The sequence below is a fragment of the Castor canadensis genome, chromosome 5 (assembly GCF_047511655.1).
Source record: "Castor canadensis chromosome 5, mCasCan1.hap1v2, whole genome shotgun sequence".
NCBI classification, from domain to species: domain Eukaryota; kingdom Metazoa; phylum Chordata; class Mammalia; order Rodentia; family Castoridae; genus Castor; species Castor canadensis.
The window spans coordinates 173,861,426-173,881,228 of NC_133390.1; the positions used below are offsets into that span (position 1 = coordinate 173,861,426).

A 19,803-nucleotide genomic window follows, 5' to 3' on the forward strand; every position below is an offset into this window, starting at 1 on the left:
GCTCTCTGATTGTGGGCATCTGACATTCGGAGGGCTTCCTCATGAGCTAAGTTCAACATTTTACAGTTTCCACAGCTCTGTGGCTTCGCTACTTGTTTACTTGTCTTTCCCCAGGGCAGAGCTGTCTAATCTGGGCTTAAGTTTTTATACTGTGCTTCTGAGAGGTGCTCAAATTACCTCATTCTAGGAATAGCAAGACTCTTAATGGAAGCGATTTCTTTAGATAGGGGATTTAAAAGTGCCTCACCCACTTGAACCAGAATTTCCACTGCTGTGCATTTGTTCTGTAGATACAGGAAGCAAGTTTACTGTCTGCAATTGAGCTCAACGCTTGAACAGGAAGCCTTGACCGTTTTGTTTTGTTTTTCTCCTCTATCATCAGACATGGGTTTTTATCAAAATTAAGTAGAAATGGATAATGTGTCTACAAATAGCTACAGGGAAAGGGAAATCTATTTGTAAGATCTTTATTACTTGCATGCAAACGAGATTGTTCTTTGGTCATTTGCTGAGTGTTTTCAAGAGAAAATGATTATTCCTGGCTTCTCAGTCTAGATGGCTTTCGTAAAGGAGGCACAGAATATTCAAACATTTTCGTTCCCTTCGCTTCCCCATGCTCTATCTAGTTTGCAAGACCTGTGCAGTTTTTCTAGGATCAAGATTTATTTGAATCCTTGAATAATCAAATATTACTTCTTCAAAAAGGAGTTCCCTGAAAACCTCTAGGAAATACTGCCGCGCCCCTCCTCCTACCTCTCTCCTTCCTAGCCCTTGTCGCTTTTCTTCTAAGCATTCATCACTACAAAGTATGTTAACACCGTGTGCCCAAGTGAAAGTCAAAGCTCAAAATTCAAAGTACTGTTTATAATGAAAATAAAAAGCTTTTTTGCCTAAACTCATGGGTGGTACCATCCCTGGTCAGGTGCGGTCTGGAGTAGTTTTTTGGACGGCCCTTGAAAGCCCAAGTGTATTTTACGCTCTTAGCGTGTCTGTCTACCTAGGACTAGCCCTGTTTCCTGTGCCGTAGAGCCACAGAAGGTGTGGACTGCCACAGCTCCAGGACTTAAGCTCCAGGCGGTAGAGGCTCTGCTTTGTCCTCTAGAGCAGCGATGCACCCGTACTAAGCACATGGCAAATAGTCAGTTTACAATTATTTTGCCAAAGGTCTGTGCATGAGCTGTCTTCCAGCACACTGTGATGGTTCTAGTTTTCTTTCTCTTGTTTCTCTCTTGCCCACTACTCTGAGAATATCAAAATGCAAGAGGTAGAACAATCATTTTTTCAGTCCCTGAACAAGTTTTATCATATCCTGTGGTGACATCTCACATGTCCTTCTGAGTGGACTCACTATAGTCCCTTCTTGCATGTTTTTTTTCCCTCTGACATCCCTGCTCCATCCTTTTAATCAGTTCTTTAGCTGCTTAATCAGCAGTGGTTCAAACATTTTTTTTTTTTTTAAAAGATCACACATGTCTTGATTTTTTGCCAATCCCCTCCTTCCTTCCATCAAGTCTAATAAACAAAAGGCATCTGGCATCTTCAGGTGGGGACAGGTGTCATCGAAGTAGGCACTGCAGATGCGCCTTGGGGCATCACAGACACTGCCCTGCGTCCAGTCCAGGGAGAAGAAAGACGAACACACAGGAATGGCCACGATGACACAAGAGAGTGTGGGGGTGGGGTGGGACACGGCTCTCCAGACAGGCACTGCCATCATCAGGAGACAAATACATGTCACTATCCACATCAGTATGTAGTAAGTTCTATACTGATGTCGTTACTGTTAGGAGATGGTGGTCCCTTGGGAAAATTCAGGTCTAGTAGAGTCAGGTGACATTTACATTTCCTGGGAGAAGCCACCACTCCAACCATTCCTGATGGTGAGGCCAGCTGGCCAGGGGGAGGGAGGGAGAGTGCAGGTGACGATCTGCAAATCGGAGCTATTGTGGCATCGTGAAGAGGTTGGCTAAGGCACAAGTCCAAAGACCCGTGGATTCCAGGTAAAATGCATGGAATTGTGATGTCAGCCACTTGCATACCATGAAACGGCACTCAGCTATACTCCAGCTTAATGTTAGGGCGAAGACTGTGCTGTGTACTAAAGAAACGGCAACTCCTTGGTCACTTGGTCACTGGGTGTCTCTTGGACCTTGCAGCCTGGTGGGTTGACAAGGCCTATGGGGTAGACAGCAATTGGGCTGTGTCTCTGACACACTGCCCCCTACAGGTGCCCCCGTAGGACTGCATGCACAGCAATGTCCATTTTAATTTTTGTATTATTGTTATTATTTGCACTGCTTAGGCTGGAACCTAGGGCCTCAACGTGTAAGGCAAGTGCTCTACCACTCAAATACATCCCCATCCCATAAGCCATTTAAAGGGATGGCCCCCACAAAGCTGGGCTGACAGGCATACACCACTGAGCCAAGCCACTGGTTGAGATGGGTTCTTGTGAACTTTTAGCCAGGGCTCTTCTTGAACTGAGGTCCTCCTAATCTTTGCCTCCCTAGTAGCTAGGATTACAGGTGAGCCACTGGTGCCTGGCTAGATGGATTTTTTGAAATAATGTTTTTTTAAGCAGGGTGCCGGTGGCTCATGCCTGTGATCCTAGCTACTCAGGAGGCAGAGATCAAGAGGATCGTGCTTTGAAGCCAGCCCCAGGCGGATAGGTCACGAGACCCTATTTCAAAAAAAATCCATCACAGAAAGAGGGCTGCTGGAGTGGCTCAAGATGGAGGACCTGAGTTCAAACCCCAGCACCACACAAAAAAAATGTTTTTGATCCTAGGAAACTGTGGATATGCAAGGTCAACCATACATTATGAAATAATATATCAAGAAAGTAATATCCGTCATCTCACATGCTTACTTGTTTATTGTGACACAAACATTTGAAATCTGTGTTATTATTTTGATTACATTATTACTAACTATAGTCACCATACTGGGCAATGGAGCTCAAAAACTTACCCTGCTTGACCACTCCCACCCCCAACCCACTCCAGCTCTGGGTGGGTGGATCACGTCCCTGCAGAGTCCCCTGCCCTGTGCCCCAGGGCTGAGCCCTGTCCTCAGCAGCTGTTCTTCAACCACAGTAGGCTGTGGCAACCGAGAGCGCTCTGCAGGTGCACCTGAGTGTCCCGTTGCCCAGGGGAGCATAACTCCTTCCTGATCCTCCCAACATTCAACCAGAGAAATCTGTAGCCTCCAACTCGAACCCAGTCATCGGGAGCAGAAAAAATTCTTTCTCTGTTTTAGCCTCTGTCCCTCCAACTACCCCCACCTGTTCTTCCTCCCCTGTCCTTTCTCCATCACCAAATGTGAGACTTCCGTCAGTTGATAATGATTAACCAAAGGTGTCACAATGATAGCAACATTACCTGAGAGCTCAGGAGGTGTGAGCTCAGGAAATCCTTATGACACAGATGCTGTCATTGTCCCATTTCACAGATGAGGACACTGAGGCTTGCTGAAGACATTGGCCTTGGAACACAAAGCTGGTAAGTGGGGAAACTCCACTTGACTGTTGAGGTATTCTGCCTTACACACACACACATACACACACTCACACTCACACTCACACTCACACACAGTGTAAGCCTGGAGCTATAAAAGGGTAGAACTTTGATCCTTTATCTCACTTCTCATGGCAAACTTCCAGAGAGCTCCATCTCAAGTTCTGAGAAACTCTTTCTCTTTTTCTTTTCCTTCTGTATTTCTTCCTTCCTCCCCTGTCCCTTTCCTCTCTTCTCTCCTTCTCTTTCATCCTCTCTTCACTTCCCTTTCACTCTCAGGAAGCTCTCTGGGCCAGCCCTGTGCTAAGCCTTGGGGAGACGGGTGTGAACAAGACAAACACCTGGAGTCCCCTCTGAAGTCGTAAGTAGGTAAATGGGAAGTCACACTCATTCTGCAAACCACCCATAGGGGTGTGTGTGTGTGACTGAGATGGGACTGCTGGGTGGTCCCTCTGTCCCTCTGTGCAGCTGAAGGTCTGGGCTGTAGGTGGCTGAGGGAGGAAGTAAAACATGGCCTCCATTTTGCTATGGGGTCTGGGCGGGCTATGCTCCCAACCCCTGGACACCTGTGTCTAGACCTGCTTTCCTTGCCATCCTGAGGTGCTCAGTGTCCCTGCGTCCGCCACTGTGCTGAGTGAGTGGCAGGGGGGACCTGGGGCCTCCTAGACCTCCCATGTGCCTCTGGACCAGAATGGGTCCCCTGAGGCCTGTGCTTGGCCGCCAACTGGTTGACCTTCCTGTAGAAGCTTCACAATGTTCTTTCCGTCCGTCCTTCCTGCCCTTCTTTGAGTACTCAGGCATCAACATTTTGGAGAAAAGCACAGAGGGGGACTTAGGGACTGTCACCCCCCGCCACACACACACACACACACACACACACACACACACTGTGCCAAGTACGATTTTAGGTTTACATGGTCCAAATTAAGCCTATGCAGCTGGTTCCGAACTTGGAGGGTTTTGTACCCACATAGGGGTCTGGTTTTCAATTGAACTCACAAGATGGTCAACACCACCTGGGACGCTTTGCCCGTCTGCAGGCCGCTGTGCGTGTACTGGGCGCTCAGGTAAGTGACGCTGAGTTCGGATGGCTGGCAGGTGGGGGTACTGAATGCAGTTTGGACTTAAGATGTTGCAACTTAACAGTGCTGCACAGTTCGAATATACCCTCCCTCTCCCTAACACACATCTAGCACGAGTGCACACTTGTCAAGGACAGCTGAATCGCTGTCGTTATCTGGTTGTCATCTAGTCCACAGTTTACACTAGGGCTCACTCTTGGCCTATGGGCTGCATGTGTTTGGACAAATGTACAAAGATGCTTATCCACCATTGCAGCACCACCCAGAGCAGTTTCATTGCCCTAAAACTTCTCTGCGCTCCACCTCTCCCTTCCTCTGCCTTAATCCCTGGAAACCACCGAGTGTTTGGTGGTACTCAGGTTTGAACTCAGGTCCTTGCACTTGCTAGGTAGGTGCTGCACCCTTGAGTCACAGTCACAGCAGCCACTGGTCTTTTTACTGTCTCCATGGTTTTGCCTGTTCCAGAGGGTCATGGAGAGAATCATGAAGGAGGTAGTGTCTTCAGATGGACTTCTTTTACTCAGTAATAAGCACTCAAGTTCTCTTCATGTTTTTTCACTCCTCGATAGTGTGTCTCTTTTCAGTGCTGAATAATATTCCACTGTCTGGATGAATGACAGTGTATTGATCAGTCACCTACGGAAAGACATATTGGTGACGCCCAAGTGTTGGTAATTATAAACATCTACAGCATGCTGATGTTTTTAGTACATTTTGTATAGACATAGTTTTCAACTCTGAGTAAACACCAAGGAGCATCTTTGCCAGGCTGTATGAGAGAAGTGTATTTAATTTTGTCAGAAGTCACCGAACTGTCTTCCAAAGGGGCTGTACCATTTTGCAACCCCACCAGCAATGAACGGGACCCCTTGTTTCTCTATTCCTTGCCAGCATTTTCTGTCTTCTCATTTTCTTGGCACTGTCTTTCCAAGTGCCCCTGGAAATTTCAATTCTCAGACCTGTTGGCATCGAACCTCTGGCAGTTCATCAGTTGCTGTGGTTTGGGGAGCAGGTGTTTCTGCCCTCCTCAGCATCACCTGTGTGCACTCATTGGCCTCTCCAGTTTGGGGAGTGGCGCTTTGCCCTGTGACCTCACTTCTCTTACCCACCTAAGAAGAGAGGCTGATTAAGCTTTTTACTTTTGTTAGGTTGGAGTAGTGACCTCCAAGGTTTTCACCTGTGGGTTCAGAAAGCAGAGGTCTGATTTTGAGGTTTAAGAACCTAAGGAGTTGGGCTGGGGCTGTGACTCAGTGGTGAGTCACATGGGTCTCGCATGTACAAGGCCTTGTGTTCAAACCCCAGCACGAAAACTAACACTGCAAAGGATTAACCGTCAGGCCCTGGGTTCAATTCCCAGAAGCAGCAGCAGCAGATTGAAAACGTCAGACAAAGGGATTTTCCCCTGGCATTGTGTTGGATTCTAACTGTGAAATCCAGGTTTCTGGTGGGAGGTTTTGAGGTGCCTGCGAGAGCCTTTGACTGCTGCATTGGCTGTGCTGGGAATGTGGCATTGGTGAAAAGCCACCTGGGTGCCCGAACTTCTATCACTGTGGACCGGTGTCCCTGGCAAGTCACTGCACTGGCCTCTTTTTCCTATCTGGGAACTGACTGGGTATTTGGAGGTCAACAGGAAGCCATGGTAAGGATTAGATGTCATTTGTATGAAATGCTGTAGGAAAGCACATTCCAAGTACCTTATACATAATAAAACACAGAGATCGTAGATCATTACAGAAGTTGCTGGGTGCCGGTGCTTACGCCTGTAATCCTGGCTTGCTATTCAGGACACAGAGATCAGGAGGATCGTGGTTGGAAGCCAACCCAGGCAAATAGTTCATGACACCCTATCTCAAAAAGCCCTTCACAAAAAAGAGGGCTGGTGGAGTGGCTCAAGGTGTAGGCCCTGAGTTCAAGCCCCAGTACTGCAAAAAAAAAAAAGTAATTGTCTAGCCAGACTCAGTGGCTCATGCCTGTCATCCCAGCTATGCAGGAGGCAGAAATAGGAGGACTGTAGTCCAGGCTGGCATGGGGAAAAAAAATAATAAAACAAAAAACCAAAAAGGGCTGGAGGCACGGCTCAAGCTGTAGAGCACCCAAGCACAAGGCCCTGAGTTCAAACCCTAGTACCACCAAAAAAGAAAAGACACCGAAGGCCCCCCCACTTACTCCCCGGGGCTGCAGCCCAGACTGAGGAAGCTGCATGCAAAGTGAATTTGGGCACCTGGGAAGCAGACCCCATTACATCTGGCCAGGTGTAGGGGGCGGGGCTCTCCCCTCCATTTTCCCATGGGAGTTTCCCATGGGAGCCCCTATCTTGATGGAATCATTTATAACACAGTAATTGAGGAGGAAGAGGGGACAAACATCTGTGACAGGCAGTGAGCTAAGCTGCTGGAGCAAGTCACAGCAGTTTATCAGATGCTGATAAGGAAGTCAGGGTTCTACTCACACCAGGGCCACCAGGTGTGACTGGAGAACTCACTTCTGCAAGACCCCGAGGTCCCCTTCCTCCCGTGTTGTACCAGCTCTCTGTTCTTCCCCACTGGGAGGGAGGTGACTGATGGCCATGGTGAACCAATCTGTGTTGCCATTTTAGCTGAAGCAGGCCACCACTCAGCCTCACGTGACCTTGGGTAAGTTCACGATGTCTCTGAGTCTCATTTCCTCACTTGTGAAATGGCAGCTTTGCACAAATGAAATAAGACAATCCCTAAAAAGAATCCATCTCAGTGCCTGGTGCCTGAAGGGTAACTCTTGTCATTTCCAGGAAAGGTCACTTTGGTGCATTTTTAGAAACAATGACACTGAAACACTGTGTTGAAATACAAGAGGTAATTCTACACAAGTGAAACCACAGGGAGGGCCCTCGCCTAGCGTGTGTGAGATCCTGGCCTCCACCGTCCCCAGCACTGGAAACACAAAAACAAAAAAAGGCTGGGACAGGAAAATTAGGAATTGGGGACCATCGAGGCAGAAGGAGAGAACTTTACAGCAGCCAGTGACTTCCCCAGCTGACCTGGAAGCTAGCAGTTGGAGAGGAGGAAGTGAGTCCCTGCACAGCTGTCACAGCAGTCACCACCTCGAACAGCCTGGGTTACTGATTCAGCGCTGTGATTGACCCTGAACCTGACCCAGCAGGCTGGACAGACTATGACATCCAGGGGCACCACTGGTTCTGGTTCCAGGAGGCAGGGCATAGAGAGTATGTGCACCTCACTTAAGCGGACGTGCAGGATATCTGCATATTAAAATTTCATGGTGGGCAATTAGAAAGAAAATGTCTAGAAGATCCCTCAGGGTGTGCAAGGGAACTGAGGCTGAGTCCCACTGCTTACACAAGGTGGTGGCTGAGGCTGGCACCCAACATAATACTAAACACGGGCACCAGTTGCACACAGGCGGTGCAGGGCAGTGGGATGTGGGCGTTTTATGCACTGTGCACATGGGACATTTCCCGGGTGCAAGCCACACGTCCCTTTTGCTTTATCCTCCTCCTCACCGGAAGGCTGTGGGGTACTTGGAGAAGAGGGCAGGAACCCTGGGAATTCTGGCTGTGTCAGTCATTTGCTGTGTGATCTTCACCAAGCTGTTGACCTCTCTGAACCAGGAATCTGTGACAATCTGGGTAAAGTACCCAAGAAACAGCAGACATTTGTAAATGTGAAGATCCTGTCACACACTGCTGGTCCCTTTTATAGCGCAGATGAGTCAGTAGTGAGGCCTGCAGGAAGAGAAACCAATTCCCATATATTCCCATTATGTAAATGTAAGTCCCTCCCTCTTCTTTCTAGCCCTTTCTTGCAAGGCTCCAGCTCTTACCTTCATTTCAACACCTGGATGGAAACTCACTCCGCACTCGTCATGGCACACATGGTATCACGAGAGCCCTAGGAGGTGCCTGTGATTGGGATGTTGGTCTGTTAAGAAAACAAAAGCGCAGCAGGTCAAGTATGAGCCAGCGTTTGAACGTCCCGCTCTGTCCACGGGGCCTCGGGTCCGTTTCCACCATTCAGGCGAACTTGACGTAAGCCTGGCCTTTTGCACACAATTTTACACCCCTGAGAAGAGTGTGCCAGACACAAGACGCACCTCTTTAATAGCGGATGGCCAATTCCTCCTGGAAAACAGTTTGGGAATTCGGGAGCGTTTGTTCAGCACAGTGGAGGGGGTAACCCTGACTCACGCCAACATCTTCAGAACGCATGATGTGTGGGTTTTATATATATATATATATATATATATATATATATATATATATATATATTTTTTTTTTTTTTTTTTTTTTTAATTGACATGGTAAAAGGTTGGGGCTTCTCTTGCTAGGCAGGCGCTCTACCACCTGAGCGAGGCCCCGGACATTTTCACTTTAGTTATTTTTTAATAGGGATAGGGTCTCCAGTTTATGCCAGGGACTGGCCTTGAACAGCAATCCTCCTACCTATACCTTCCGTGTAGCTGGGACCACAGGCACATGCTACCATGTCTTGCTTATTAATTGAGATGGGGTCTCTCTCACTAGCTTTTTGCCCGGGCTGGCTTCACATTTCAATCGTCAAAATCTCTACTAACTGGAATTACCGGAGTGAGCCACTGTGCCTGGCTGCTCTAATGGGGCTGCAGTGATAGAGGACTGGCGACTAGTGACACTGGGTAGTGACACTGGGTATATCTCCCATGCTATCTGTCATCAGAGTACTCTCTTTATTCATGTCTGCTCAAATCTGTTGTCCGTTTAAACAAATTTCGTGGTTTGTTTCCTTATTATCAAGTGCTGAGAGTTTGAAAGCACTATTGTGGACACAAGTCCTCTGTCAGGCATGTGACAAATGGAAGAAACAAACGGTTTCTTCCAGTCTTTTTGAAGAGAGAAAGACTTGCATTTGACGAAGGTTAATTATCAAATGTTCTCCTATGGCTTGCGGTTTTGGTGTTGGCATTAAACGCAGTGAGCCCATCAGCGTGTATCTGAGGGCCACATTTGTCCTGTGTGCCCCGTGCTGCCACACGGGGAAGGAATGGACGAGAAGGCCCTTTAGGGGACAGGGAAGTCCTGAACGTCTGCCTCTCGGATCTGAACATGTGTCTCTTCGGAGCCTGAAGTTGACGGAGGCCTCCAGATTCTGGGCTCTGAAATCCATCCTCAAATTTGTGCCAAGGTCACACAACCCTTGGGTGCTCCTGGGCAGCGACTGCTTGCGATGGGCACTAAGGCACGCTCACTCCTGGGAGACACGGAACGCCTGTGATGGGCACCTTCGTGTTTGGCAAAACTTACTTAAATGGCACTCAGCTTGCCCTCTCTTACCCACCTGCCCCCTCCTCCCCTTGCCCTCTGTACCGCGGGGCCCTTCCTGGCCAGTCTTCTCCCAGTCTCCTCTGCTTTCCTCCCCAGGGCCTTCCAGGCTGTCTCCTCCATTAAGTGTGCACGTGCTTGCTCAGCTTAGAGTCTGCCAGTCTGTGCCTGAAGGAACCCCAATAATTCAGGGGACCCCCTGCTCCAGGAATCACCATCTTGAACACCATGCTGGGCAGGTGACATAAATGAAAGGGGAGCACGTGAGGACTGGAGTGAACTGAAAAGTGAGAATTCCAGAAAATTGCAAATGCTTGTAATTCCTAATTCAACCTTCTCATGTCAGAAGTTGAAAGACGGAAGGGAAACACTAACTAGCATCTGTAAGGGTGGCCAGAATCCCACACTGCCAGCCTTTTCTGATCTCGCTCTTATTTTCTCTTTTGGGGGGCAGCACTGGGGTTTGAACTCAAGCCTCAAGCTTTCTAAGCAGGTGCTCTACCACCTGAGCCACTCAGCCAGCTCTCTCTTTCTCTTTCTCAATCTCTCTCTCATTTTTTTTAGATAGGTCATCCCTATGTAGCCCAGTTGGTCTAGAACTCCTGCCTCTACTTCCTGAGTGCTGGGATTATATGTGTGCACCACCGTACTGGGCTTTTTTTCTCCTTTTTTTTTTTATGGTACTGGGGTTTGAACTCAGGGCCTCATGCTTGCTAGGCAGGTGCTCTAGTCACCCCTTTTTTGGGTTAGATATTTTTCAAGATAAGCTTTCACAAACTATTTGCCTCAGTGGGCTTTGAACCTCCATCCTCCTGATCTCTGCTTCCTGAGTAGTTAGGATTACAGGTGTGAGCCACCAGTGCCAGGGTTTTCCCCTCTTTCTTTACTCACTAGTGATGGCTGGCTGGGGCAGTGAGTGCTGTGTAACAACATATCTACAAAAATAAGACAGATTCACTGTCTCAAGGCCTCTGCGGGTTGGGATCTGGCCAACTGAGCTATGAGAAGCCTTGGCTTCCCACCTCTCGCACATTAAGGCATCCGTCTAGGCTGGGCTACCGTGAAGGCCGGTGGGGAGAAGCTGGCCTCTGCTCATTGTGTGAGTAGTCCCAAGATGGGTGCTGGGTTGAGGGCCTCAGGTCTTTTCTGTCTGTGGGCCAGAGGTCACTCTGTTCCAACATGTGGGGTTTTCCACCATGGTAACTGGCTGCATCCACGTGCCGAGGGCATAGAGGGACTCTGCCAGCAAGGTGAAAGTGCCATCCCATCATCCTTGCTGCATTCTCCTTGTTGGCCAGTCACGAGGTGCAAGCCACACTCAGGGATTCGAACCCCAGGAGACGGGAGTCACCCGCCAGCTATCTGCCTACCACGAGGTTTTATTCAGAAGATGGGAAACCTGTTTGCTTTTTCTCCTCTAAACCAGGAAACTCCTTTTGAGGGGAGAGGTCAAGATGGATCTTCACCCAGAAACACGTGCTGGGTGATGGCTGAGGAAGACTGAGAAGGGAGAAGCAGGTCAAGAAAACAGAAGGAAAGAAGGGCGGGAAGGGCTGAGGGCAACAGGGGAGGTGCCAAGGCGGGTGTGGAGCCCTGTTCTTCCCCGGGGGCTCTCCCTGTGGGCTCTTTGCCTTCCTTCCTTTCTTTCCTTTCCTTCCATTTCCTACTTGCTGCAGCTCTGAAAAACTGGAGGGTTGTTCTCAGCAGAGTTGAAGGTGTGGCTTTAGCAGAGATAGTTTGTTCTGAGTTATCATTCTTCTTTCTCTAGTGAGAGTGGTTGCTGAGGGAAAACAGCAGAATAAAGCTGCTTCCTTTACATACAGGAGGGAGTAGGGACCAGTCGAAAGTTTTCAAGGGCTCCACAGACTGACTAAGCCCAGCCTCTTTGCCCCACTGAAAGCCCAGAGCCTCCCTGCAAGGTTGGAGTCACAGAGCAAGAAACTGAGGTGCAGGGAGAGAGGGTGAGGCTTGACTAAGGTCACAGCAAGGTAGAGCAGGAATTGACTGTGTTTATTTAATTCTGCCTCCAGTGCATCATTCAAACTTTACTTCCTCATGCATTAACTGTCATGGTTGTTACTGGATCTGATATAACTTTTTTTTTCAATACTGGGATTTGAACTCAAGGCCTTGCAGTTGCTAGGCAGGTGCTCTACTTCTTGAGATACATCCCTAGCCCTTTCTGCTTTAGATACTTTTCCAATAGGGTCTTATCCATTTACACCCAGGCTGTCCTGGACACAATCCTATTTATGCTTTCCTCAAAGCTGGGATGGACAGACATGTACCATGACATACAGATTTTATTGCTTGAGATGGGGGTCTTTTGAATTTTTTTGCCTAGGATGGCCTTTTTTTTTTTTTTTAATAGCACTGGAGTTTGAACTCAGGGCCTCATGCTTGCTAAGCAGGTGCTCTACCACTTAAGCCACTCTGCCAGCCCCTAGGATGGCCTTAAAACCATAATCTTCCCAATCTCTGCCTCCCAGGTAGCTAGGATTACAGGCGTGAGCTTGGTGCCTGGCTGATATCACTTAAACTTCTTCCTTTGTATCCCATATGGGGACATTTTACCTCCCCCTCTCCATAGCATGTGAAGGTGCAGGCTCTGAATGGAGTTCAGCTGTGATTCTACCCCAAGCTGGGCCATCCTAGGCAAGCTTCTTAACTTCTCTGAGCTGTGTTTTCTTATCTCTAAAATGTGGTACACAGGCTCAACTTGCTGGTTAATAGGCAGACTGAGACAGAGGAAATAAATTACTAGGTGCATCATGGAGACTCCATAGATACTTTGCTGAAGGGACCCTCAAGTAAGAAAATTCATCTTTACCAGCTGTCTTCTAAAAGACATATCCAAGGTCGACAGGGTACCAGCAACATCACTGACATTAAGGAATTCCTTAGGCCTTCCCATGCCTCCCCAAAAATCTTCAAGTAAGGACTTGTTAAAATTATCTTGTACATTTAATACGCAAAGTTTAAGGCAACACTGAAAAGCCTTGTTACTCTGTATGTTTTATTTATTTATTTTGAGTTAGGGTCTCACTGTTTAGCCCAGACTGGACTAGAACTCTTGATCCTCTTACCTCAGCCTCCATAGTGCTGGGATTACAAGCCTGTGCCGCCACACCTGGAAACTTTTTACTCTGTTTGGATCTCAAACAAGGGAACTAGATAAAGATATTTGTTATAGTTTTTGTTTACTCATGGATGCCATAATGATATAACACGATGATTAAGACAAGCCAGGTGTGGTGGTGCACGCCTATTGTCCCAGCTACTTGGGAGGAGGAGGCAGGAGGTTCGAGGTTCCAGGCTTGCCCAGGCAAAGCTATCCTAAGACCGTAGCTGAAAAACAAACTGAAAATAAAAGGACTCGGGATGTGACTCAAATGGTGCCTAGTAAGCATGAGGTCCTCAGTTCAATCCCAGGTACCACCAATAAATAAATAAATAAATAAATAAAATAAAAAGAGTGCATGTTTTGGGGTCAATAAGACCAAGTTTTAATTTCTGATCACTCCATTCTTCGGCTTTGTGACCTTGACTATCTGCTTCGGCTCCATTAAATGGGCTGGGAATGCTCTCAGCCTTAAGTGACCACTATAACAAAACGTCTTAGGATTCTCCCCCTGGAGGAAGTCAGAGGTGGGCAGTCCTGTGGCGCTTCAGTGGCCACAGGATGTCAGGATTTGAGGTTCTCTTAGCCTCGGGGACTGGTTCTCAGCACAAAATAAAAGTGGAGGAGAAGCTACTGGGTTTTCTAACATCCAGCTAGTAGAGAAGAGGGGATGGTGTGATCTCGGGAAAAGGAAATAGTCCTTGCTGACTCACCATGACATATGGGCTTTACAGTGTTGACAAAAGACCTGTGTCTTTCCAAAGAGCAACAACAAAGTGTTCGAGACTGTGTCACTCAAAGAATATTTAAGATTTGTCCCCGACCAAGACAACTTGAATTACCCTGAAATCTTGGAGGTTACATAAGAGAGAAACTTGACATGTATTTTCTCAAATTTATCATGACAATCCTAAAAATTAACATCTGGCCAGTAACGAGAAGAGAAGGCAAATGAAACTTCCTTAAACGCACAATAATAAAAAATAAATTTTGATCAATCATGATATAAATTAAACTTTTTTAGTAGTCTCTTGTGAAAAGGACAATCCAATACCTATGTTAGATGAACAGGCAATCGAAAACATGCAGCCAAAACACAGACAGGCTGGGGTGGGGCTTGGGTGAGTCCTGGGTTGCATCCCTAGCACTGCAAAATGTGTGAGTGTAGAAAAAAAACATTAAAAGAGAAGGCAATTAGCTAGTTAAAAAAAATCCATGCTATTTTTCATAATTGTGTAGTATCGCTCATAACTTTCAGCTTCAAACATTTTATAATTCACTGAATTTTCTTATTTTGCCTAAATAAATATGAACTTTCCTTTCTAATTTTGTGTGCCTTTTTTCTTTCTCTTTTTTTTTTTTTAGTGGTACTGGGGTTTGAACTCAGGGCCTCATGCTTGCCAAGCAAGTGTTCTACCACTTGAGCCACTCCTCCAGTCCTTGTATTCTTTTTCTTAAAGTCCCCCCAAATTGTATCAAGTCCAAGAACTACAGGCCTGGAACTAGCTCTGCCTGAGTCACACAGGGGAGATGCTAGAAATACAGCTCTGAACAGACAGATGGGGGTGCTTTTAAAATGTGTCCCCCCTTCCTGTGACACTTCCTCCTTCAAAAGGTAAAAGCCATTTTCCTTCCCCCTGGGTACAGGACTGACCTAGTGAGCCTTCTCTAAGGGACAGAACATTGTGGGGCATGGCATCCCGGACTGGCCACAAAGGGTCCTGCCATTTCTCTCTGGCTCTTCCTCTCTGAAGGCAGCCACCGGGCCATGAGAACATTCCGGAAGCCTGTGGAAATGTCAGATGGTGAGGCTGTGACCTCCTGCCGGGGATCGTCTTGACTACATCTGGATCTGGACTCTTTCTGAGACTTTGAGCCAGAGTAGCCCAATGTTTTGGGGTTCTTGATCTCAGAAATTATATGAGATAAGAAATGTTTGTTATTTTAAGCTGATAAATTTGGGGTTAATTTGTTAGGCAGGTGTTCTACCACTTCAGCTACACAGCCACCCCAAAATTCGGGGTAACTTGTCTCACAGCAAGAGATAATTAACACACTGACAAAAACTTCTGCCCTTTTTTTGTTCGTTTAGTTTTGGTTTTGGTTTTTTGAGACAGGGTCTCAAGGTGCAAACTGGTTTGGAACTCACTCTGTAGCCTAGACTGGCCTGACCTCCAAATCCTCCTGCCTCAGCCTCCCAAGTGCTGGGACTACAGGTGCTTGTCCCCACACCCAGATAAAAGTTCTGGCTTTCTGACTCTTATATTCTGATGTTTATTTAATAGGCACTAAATCAGTGCTTTTCAAGAAGTAATAAATGACAGAAAGTTAAAGAAGTATATCCAATTATCACCTATTCATTCATTATCAGAGATTTATTGCAGAGCACCGTTTGTTTAGGCATTGAGCTGGAATAGTAAAGGAGTAAGACATAAACCTGGCCCTCGTGGAGCTTCCAGTGTGGTGGAAAGCCAAGTTTCTGCCATCTCTTAAGAGTTATGCCCCGAAGGACACTAGGATGATGGCTCAGTTGTTCAGTTCACACACCCGCTGGATACAAAAATGCCCACATGATAACATGAGTTAAGCCCTTGTCACCAGGCCCAATGCCATGCCCAGTGTAGGCATCATCTCACTCCGCTCTCCCTGCAGCCCCTTCGCCTACCGCTTCCTCTCTGAAGCCTTTGCCATATGACATCACTCTGACACGGCTGCTGGAGGACCTGGATGGTTGCCCTGAAAAGGATGCTGGGCTCGCTCTTCCAACCTCAGAAGTGAACTGGTGAGGAGAACTCACCAGATTTCTCCAGGTCAAGATGGTTCGGATATGGGGGAGGGGGCAGGGTGGAGAAATGACCTAACCAGTGTATGCACATGTGAATAAATGAAAAAAGAAAAGAAAAAAAAGAAAGATGGCTCGGATAGAATAAGGGGCACCTCATATGTTAACATGGCATAAAATATTAAATATGAGTAGCCTGTGTGTCTTCACACACATGGTGGCTGTTTGCAGAACTGTCACAGTTACACAGTTTTATTGGAGCACGGCCACGCTCACTCGGTTACTTATTGTGTATGACTCTGTTGACAGAAATGGTGCTGTCTCTGATCAGAAGATTCTCAAATTCTTTGTCCCACACGGAAGCATCCAGGCAGGACACGTGGGGGTCTGGAGTTTATTAAAAGTTAGGGAAAGGAATTACAAGAGGCCGTGGTGGGGCCAGGTGGAAGCCAGAAGCAGAGGGAGCATCTTCCTCTTTCCAGGTGCCGATGGGGAGGGAAGGACCTGGTGACTCCCCACCACCCATACTCTGTGAGGGGGAGGGGTGTGGGTGGTCCCTGGGCCAGTGGGGGTGGTCTGAGTTGGGTGTGAGGATGAGGAGGATGTCCAACCTGAAATGCAATATCAAGTCCTGCAAGTTCCAAGAGTCCCCAACTTTCCCTGAGTCTAGCCTGCCTCAGCTGGTTTGCGTTTTAGTGTCAGGGTACAGTAACGGTGACAAAACTGCATGGCCTACAAATCCTGAAGTATTTACTATTTAGCCCTTCACAAAAAATTTGCAGCCGCACCCCTGTCCCATGGTGGAAGTAGGTGACCTGCTTGCTCCTCCAATGGCCAGTTTCAGCCTGATATGGACCACACTGAAGTGGCCTCCAGAGCAACCTCCCCATGTTCCTTTTGCTGGAACATTCTTCTCTTCCCAGCAATTTTTTTTTTTTTTTGTCTGATTCTATCCATCCTTCAGATAATATCATCTAACTGGAGAAGCCTTCTCTGGCCATCAGTCTAAAACAGAACTTCGTCCTCCTCTTCCTCCTCTTCTTCTTCCTGGTGCTGGGGCTAAGAATGTGCTCCGAGCAACACCCCCAGCCCCTTGCTATTTTTCTCGTTCTTTTCCACCCTAGTCCTGCTTATAGTTTGTAAAGACGGATTTGTCTTATTTAAAGCTGCTGCCCCCTTGACTCTGTAAACGTCCTGACAACAGTTCACATGTTTAACCCGAGGTGGGAAGAATGTGGGCTTTGAATCCCAGCCCCATCATTTACAAGCTGTAGAACCTTGAGTCATGTAGCCTCTTGGTGCCTCAGTTTTCCCATCTGTAAAATGGACACAATCATAGTAAATACCACACTCATTTCTGGAGATTAAATAAGTTGATATCTAGATAAAGTTCTGAGACAAATGCCTGGCCTAGGGTGTTAGCTATTAATTAATACTCAATATTGTATCTCGAGGCTTGGCACAGAAGAACTCAACACTCATCTCCTTATCAAGTGCCTCATTTTCTGTTTAGAATGAAGCGTCTGTGGAATGAAGGCTTTATCTGGCTGAATAAATAAATGAATATCTCTCTTTGACTAAATGTCACCGCACTTAACCATGCCAGCCTGGAGTGTCATTTAACACGTGAAAAACAATGATTGACTTTGATTTGCAAAACAAGCACAAATTACTTAGGCAAGTATTGAATCGTTTTTTTAAATTAATTTTCGTTGAGCTGTGATGGTGTATGCCTATAATGCCAGCGCTGGGGAGATTAAGGCAGGAAGATCAGGAGTTCGAGGCCAGAGTGGCCTAATTAAAGAGTTCCAAGTCAGCCTGGGCTACATAGTGAGACCTTTTCTTAAAAAACTTCTGTATTGGGCTGCCCTGGCCAGATGAACCTGACAAGTATTATAAAGCTGACATAGCTTTAGAAAGCCACCATGTCATGTAACCAATTGTCACAAAACTTGACTGGTAAGACACTATTTATCCCCTCGTAAGCTTCTGCAGGGATGCTGGGGTCCATCTCACCCAGGCTGGGCTGGGCTGGGCTGAACACTAATCCCAAGACCTGTGTCAAATAACAATGAAAACAAAAACCAAACTGAGATGTAAACTAAAAAGCATATACGTTGAAATTAAAAATGACGTTTTCTGGTTTTATCATTTGGCTAGCAAGCAGGGGACAGATACAGTAGTCTCCCGGCTCTTCTGCTCCTGCAATATGAGTTGAGTCGACATCCTGGCACCAGAGCTGTTCACCTCGTACCCTGGCCTCCAGTGCACAGTTGGGATTAAGAAACTGTTGCTTTACAAACATTCAAGGACTTGTAGGTATTGCGTGTTTTTACATCAAAGCTTCAAACCTAGTTAAGGGGTGTGGGAGAGCACACAACTTCTAAACCGGGTAATACGCCTTGGAGCCCTCTGAGCAAATGGCTGCCTCTGGCTTTTCTGTTTGTCCGTCTGTCTCCCCAGCGATGTAAATGAAATCACTTTCTCAGCCTGATTGTTGCTCAAGGGAAGAGAGGTCTGGAAAATAATCAACAGAGAGAAGCATGTAGACAGGTAAATAAACAATGTAATGAATATAAGATAAAACACGAATTAAAGCCAGCTCTCAGAACCTAACATTTCCTTTCATCCACTGTTTATTCAATAATTACACAGCCCATTACAACTTGCTTAAAGCATTTTATGTCCCTATTAGTCTATAAATATCTACAGAGTATATGTATTTATAGATAACGAGGGAGGAGGTGATCATGACTGAGCAGACGTGTTCTGACACAGAAATAACTTTGCAAATACTGGAAAGTTCAGATTCTGCCAAAACTGGCTCTTGATGACCTAAGAATTCTAGCTTTAATCATTACCTTCTACTGACAAGGACCACACATGGCGTCAAGTGAGGCATATCTGTACTCCTTCCTTCTTTTTTCTTTCCTCCCTCCCTCTCTCCCTCTTTTCTTTCCTTTCTTCCTTTCTTCTTTTTTCCTCCCTGCCTTCCTCCCTTCCTACCTCCCTCTCTCCCTTCCTTCTTTCCTTCCTTCTTTTTTTTTCCCCACCCCATTCACAATACAGACCAGGCACAGGACCTGGGCTGAGGTGTATATGGGGTAGATTTTCTTTGCTTCCTCTTTCTATAGAGTCAAGTGTAAGAACATAGCCTGCGGTAAGCACCAGGGGGCTATTTGTTTATTTATTTATTTATTTTTGACAAGGTCTCACTATGTAGTCCAGGCTGGCCTCAACCTCCCAAACTCTGGGATTACATGCACCACACCGTGCCTAGCTATTTCAAGTGTTCTAACCCATGCCCTGACCGCCATAAACCCCCATTTATGGAAGAGAACACAAGAGACTCAGGATTGCAACTTGAGCCTGTATTTGAACTCTAATATGTTCAAGAGAGGGTAAGCTTATTTACCCACCTGTGTACAGATGAGGCCAATTAAGGACAAACAAGATAGGCACATGAATATTCACATTTGCATCTTTATTTCTTGTGCCAGAATTAACAATAGGGCACCCTGTCTGGGAAGCTACTTCCAGGCCACCTGCAAATATTACCATCTGTTCCATTCCATTTTCCTCTCAGTTACTTAAGTCTCTGTTGTCAGATGACTGGAATAGGTGTGGTTAAGTAGCCACCTGGCTTATCAAGAGCCTCCGCTTGGAAATTGTCCGTTCTCAGGGCCAGAAGAGGAACCCGTAGATGAAATCCTGGGAGCTAATGATAGAGCCCCAGTTGTTTCCACACTGGGAAGGGCCTAATGCTATGTGACTTTTACAGCGCCATCTGCAGATTAAACAGATAAGATGTCTTCTTTCCTCGTCTGGCACGCGTGTTTTCTCCAGCAACCCAACTGAAGCATGACTGTTAGCTTTCCTGGCCGTGCATTCCCTGCCTACAGGTCTAGCTGTAGTGCAGGAAGTCATTATTCTTTGCCATTGGTACATTAGTCTGGAGGTGACCGAAGAACAACAACTGGCTAACTAGATGATGACTGAAGAGTAACTTG

The 19,803-nt window shown here is 46.7% G+C and overlaps 1 non-coding gene across 1 annotated transcript; it reads right to left on the reverse strand.

Annotated features, from left to right (window-relative positions):
• Positions 1-18,837: 18,837 nt before the first annotated feature.
• Positions 18,838-18,970, reverse strand: LOC141423743 (small nucleolar RNA SNORA51). Its single transcript, XR_012448562.1, has one exon. It is a non-coding gene; the product is annotated as a small nucleolar RNA SNORA51 (small nucleolar RNA).
• Positions 18,971-19,803: the final 833 nt, after the last annotated feature.